Raw genomic sequence first — 6,000 nt, forward strand, 5'->3', positions numbered from 1 at the left:
AACCGCTCTTTGGTTTTGTCGGTAAAGTCACGTAGAAATAAGAAATAATAAAATACAATTACAGAATAGCATACGACGTTTCGATTGCAACGCAAGCAATCATCATCAGGTATAGAATAGCTAAATTTAAGAGAGAGAGGAAACACAGAGGGATGAAGAAGCACGTCAAATTGAACAAGATTTAGTAAAGTTTGGAAACAATATAATGCAGCACAGAGGGTCGGTCAAACTAAATATCCACACAATTGAAACGTCAATAAAGCAGGTTGCTGGAACGGATGCTCCAGGCGCCACTCTACGCGTGAGTGGTGCCAGTGGACTGAGAGGCCGTGCCAGGAGTCGCTGTCGCTGGCTGCTCAATGACCACCACCCTCTCGGCTGCTGCAGGGAGGGCGCGGCGTTGAGCCTTGAACTTCAGCTTCCCGTCTTCAGTCAAGCAGCAGCTCACGCTCTGCGGGTCCACGTCCCTGGGCAGCTGCGTCTCCCTGTGGAACTCCTGGCAGCTGTGGCTGTAGCTGCCGCTGCTGACTTCTCCGCTCTTCACCTCGCGCCGTCCGGCCACCACCAGCTTGTCTCCAGACACCTTCACGGCCAGGTCCTGTGGGGAGAAGTCCTGCACGTCCAGGGACGCGACAAACCCGCCTCCCTGCTCCTGTGGATCTTCAATCTGGAACCCACTGCTCACGGCCGGCTGCTGCAGCAGTGCGTCTCCGAGGCTGCCCGGAGCCCGCGTGTGGCTGCTGAGCTGATCGACTCCACGGAAGATTCTCTCCATCCTCTCGATCTCGCTCCTCATGTCTCGCTGCAGCTGCTGGAAGAGACTTTCACCGCGGGGGTTCCAGACCGGCCAGCCTGGCCAGACGCTCCTCTCCATCACGTGCATCGCAGGGAAGTAAACACTCAGGGCCATGCTTGTTGATGTGCTTCACAGTGAGGCTCGCTTCAGCTGTGAGCGCTGCTCCCTCCTCCGCCGATGTTCTGCCAGTGCAGCTACAGGAGCTGCTTTTATAGCCCTGGCAGTAGCTACGAGCAGATGCCAGGGGCAGCCAGAAGCGTCCAGAATGATGCAGCTGCTCCCAGGGCTTCCTCCATCCGCACAGAATCAAGAGCGTGACTCGTGTCTCAGGCTGCAGTTTGTGAGCAGTTTACTGCCATGGAATTCACTCAGCACTGATAATGAATGTAAAACAGTGATGTGCTCTTCTATATTTAATTGAAATTACTACACTTTGAAGGGTGATACAAACCGAAACTTAAATTCTCGCTTACACAGCACAATGACATCATCAGCCTTATCAGGAAAGACTGAGTCACACAAAGACTACAAATGTCCCTTACATTTGACTTAATAAAAAACTATCAATTCTGTACCATGGTTATTTTTAAAATATACGTAATGCTATAATTTGATACTTACACATTGACAGGGTGAACTAAATGCTATTGTAGTGAACTTGTCACAAACTGCAGCCTGAGACACGAGTCACGCTCTTGATTCTGTGCGGATGATGTAAGCCGCTGGGAGCAGCTGCGTCATTCTGGAAGCTTCTGGCTCCGCCTGGCATCTGCTCGTAGCCACTGCCAGGGCTATAAAAGCAGCTCCTGTAGCTGCACTGGCAGAACATCGGCAGAGGAGGGAACAGCGCTCACAGCTGAAGCGAGCCTCACTGTGAAGCACATCAACAAGCATGGCCCTGAGTGTTTACTTCCCTGTGATGCACGTGATGGAGAGGAGCGTCTGGCCAGGCTGGCCGGTCTGGAACCCCCACGGTGAAAGTCTCTTCCAGCAGCTGCAGCGAGACATGAGGAGCGAGATCGAGAGGATGGAGAGAATCTTCCGTGGAGTCGATCAGCTCATCAGCCACACGCGGGCTCCGGGCAGCCTCGGAGACGCACTGCTGCAGCAGCCGGCCGTGAGCAGTGGGTTCCAGATTGAAGATCCACAGGAGCAGGGAGGCGGGTTTGTCGCGTCTCTGGACGTGCAGGACTTCTCCCCACAGGACCTGGCCGTGAAGGTGTCTGGAGACAAGCTGGTGGTGGCCGGACGGCGCGAGGTGAAGAGCGGAGAAGTCAGCAGCGGCAGCTACAGCCACAGCTGCCAGGAGTTCCACAGGGAGACGCAGCTGCCCAGGGACGTGGACCCGCAGAGCGTGAGCTGCTGCTTGACTGAAGACGGGAAGCTGAAGTTCAAGGCTCAGCGCCGCGCCCTCCCTGCAGCGGCCGAGAGGGTGGTGGTCATTGAGCAGCCAGCGACAGCGACTCCTGGCACGGCCTCTCAGTCCACTGGCACCACTCACGCGTAGAGTGGCGCCTGGAGCATCCATTCCAGCAGCCTGCTTTATTGATGTTTCAATTGTATGGATATTTAGATAAATCAGTTTCTTCTATCCACGCTATGTTCAGTAATATTTACGTGTTTCAGCGTTCACATTCAACTTCATTGGATTAAGTGTATCGCTGTAAAGGATTGTGAAATCGTATCGCTTCGTTTTAATTTGCCATTACACGTTCATATATTGCAAAAAGATAATGATAAATGTTATCTTCAATTATTTTTCATCATTACACATGACTATTTTGCACAGTCTAATTTTCGAACTACTATAATACTATAGTGTTTGTGTGAATGGTAAATGATGTTTGTTTTTTGTAATAAAATGCCTTTCAATTTCCTGCAACAGTTGCAACTTTTCTTTTTTCTACATTGTGTTTGTTTCATCGTTACTGTGGATCAGAGTTCTGGACACAGAATTCCCCAAAACTAAGACAACCGGTAACGCGGCCTCATTGCTCCGTGTCCGTGACAACACCGAAGGTGCCAGGCTCACGCCATCGGCCCTGCCGAGTCACTCCGCACTCAGAATCTGGGATTGGCTTGCAATTGTCTAAGATCAATCTTACCACTTCACATTTCACTTGTATCATCCTTCAATTGGTAGTAAATCCTTCGCTAAAGAATTGGTCCTCAAATCGTGGGGACAGCGTACCACGGAAAAAATTTGTTGCCATTTAATGTTTGCGACACAGAGAATGTAAATAGTTACATGACAACATCGCTGCTGTAGCAGTGTAAGTCACGCTGCTATTAACATATTCTATGTCTCGAGTTTCCTGGCTGGCTGCTGGCTGTGATTCTCTCCACCCCAACAATAACTCCGTTGTTAGTGGGTGCAGGAGACAATAGGGACACCAACAAGGTGGGAATAACCAGAACAGAATTTGAAGACTGACACGGTTCATTTAAAATTGCACTTTCAATGTATGCGCAAATTAACGTCATTCTTTTTGACAAAATAACTTGTTTTGTCCTAGAGAATTGGAAACTAAACCTTAAGACATTAAACTAGTACAATTAAAATGTACGATTAATTGTAAAGTTAGCAAAATAAATAAATGATCTAATTCATATACTATATTCTTGGTTCTTTCGGTAAAGTCACGTAGAATGAGAATAAAATAATAAAATAACACAATAAAATTCTCACGACGTTTCGGCCACAATGCAAGCGGCCGTCTTCAGGTGAAAGGTACAGAACTGTCGGGACGACAGAGCTTCAATGAACGATGTTAAGATTCGTAGCGACTTTTAAGCTGGTTGGGAGAAGTGAGGTACCTTGACAAAGGGGTTTACATATCAATAGCTGAGGGATTAGCTTGTGACTGGTCACGGAAATGGCTATGTTAAAGTCAAAACCTACACATCCACAGAGGAAACTAGTAATTTAGCATTGAAATAGCTACGGGATTAGCTTGGGACTGGTCACAGGAATGGCTATGTTAAAGTCAAAACCTACACATCCACAGAGGCAACTAGTAATTTATCATTGAAATAGCTAAGGGATTAGCTTGTGCAAATAGCTGAGGGATTAGCTTGTGACTGGTCACAGAAATAGATGTTAAAGTAAAGGCCTACACATCCACAGAGCTTCAATGAACGCTGTTAAAATTCGTAGCGACTATTAAGCTGGTTGTGAGAAGTGAGGCACCTTGACAAAGGGGTTTACATATCAAATAGCTGAGGGATTAGCTTGTGACTGGTCACGGAAATAGCTATGTTAAAGTCAAAACCTACACATCCACAGAGGCAACTAGTAATTTAGCATTGAAATAGCTAAGGGATTAGCTTGTGACTGGTTACAGAAATAGATGTTAAAGTCAAAGCCTACACATCCACAGAGGCACCTCGTTCATGGACGCCAAAGGGGGCTGCAACAACTCAACTGTCATACAGTAAAGCGATGTGCAAACCAACCGGCTACCATGAGAGATTCGTTCATGAGGCCATCCACATATAAAAACACAGAGACTATTTCAACCGAGAAGATGGATTCTGGCTTAGTAACCATTGGAAAGATGTTTTAAACCATTTCGGTTCTTAATTAATTGTATTTCACGGGGACCTTCAGACCGCAGCTATTTCGCTGGCACTGACTTTTAATACCTCTCACACCACGGTTAATGGTATGGTTTATAACATGGAGTATAACAGCGCCTCGCAGCTGTTTCTCCCCTCCTTCCTCCTCTGCTCCAACCATGAATGGACTCGTCCGTCTGAACGTAGCTGTCCGTGGTGAGGAAGGTAAGAATCCACCCGTTTCTTCACCATATAACACCTGAAGACGACCGTTTGTGTTATGGTCGAAAGGTCGTGAGAATTTTTATTATTTTATATATATTTTATTACTTTATTGTTTCCCTTCAACGTGACTTTACCGAAAGAACTAAGCATATTGAGGTAGTTTATATTTTAGTTTTTATTGGTTTACTATATGATATTCATTATATAGTGTAGTGTATACCCAGTTAATGTTAATAGCTCAGCTTATTGAAGAATATATTGAGTACATTTATTATATTGATGTAATTTAGAATTAGGTTTTTCACATCGCTTTACTGTATGACAGTTGAGTTGTTGCAGCCCCCTTTGGCGTCCATGTACGAGGTGCCTCTGTGGATGTGTAGGCTTTGACTTGAACATCTATTTCTGTGACCAATCACAAGCTAATCCCTTAGCTATTTCAATGCTAAATTACTAGTTGCCTCTGTGGATGTGTAGGTTTTGACTTTAACATAGCCATTTCCGTGACCAGTCACAAGCTAATCCCTCAGCTATTTGCACTAGCTAATCCCTTAGCTATTTCAATGTTAAATTACTAGTTGCCTCTGTGGATGTGTAGGTTTTGACTTTAACATAGCCATTCCTGTGACCAGTCACAAGCTAATCCATTAGCTATCTCAATGCTAAATTACTATTTGCCTCTGTGAATGTGTAGGTTTTGACTTTAACATAGCTATTTCCGTGACCAGTCACAAGCTAATCCCTCAGCTATTTGACATGTAAACCCCTTTGTCAAGGTGCCTCACTTCTCCCAACCAGCTTAATAGTCGCTACGAATTTTAACAGCGTTCATTGAAGCTCTGTGGATGTGTAGGCCTTTACTTTAACATCTATTTCTGTGACCAGTCACAAGCTAATCCCTCAGCTATTTGCACAAGCTAATCCCTTAGCTATTTCAATGATAAATTACTAGTTGCCTCTGTGGATGTGTAGGTTTTGACTTTAACATAGCCATTCCTGTGACCAGTCCCAAGCTAATCCCTTAGCTATTTCAATGCTAAATTACTAGTTTCCTCTGTGGATGTGTAGGTTTTGACTTTAACATAGCCATTTCCGTGACCAGTCACAAGCTAATCCCTCAGCTATTGATATGTAAACCCCTTTGTCAAGGTGCCTCACTTCTCCCAACCAGCTTAAAAGTCGCTACGAATCTTAACATCGTTCATTGAAGCTCTGTCGTCCCGACAGTTATGTACCTTTCACCTGAAGACGGCCGCTTGCGTTGTGGCCGAAACGTCGTGAGAATTTTATTGTGTTATTTTATTATTTTATTCTCATTCTACGTGACTTTACCGAAAGAACCAAAGAAGATGAATCCTTGCAGTCACGAAAGCTTCAAATCGAAAAATATTATTTTATTGTTTCCCTTCTACGTGACTTCA

The sequence above is a fragment of the Petromyzon marinus genome, chromosome 15 (assembly GCF_048934315.1).
Source record: "Petromyzon marinus isolate PM22_M1 ecotype Great Lakes invasive population chromosome 15, UKy_Petmar_22M1.pri1.0, whole genome shotgun sequence".
Lineage (NCBI taxonomy): Eukaryota > Metazoa > Chordata > Hyperoartia > Petromyzontiformes > Petromyzontidae > Petromyzon > Petromyzon marinus.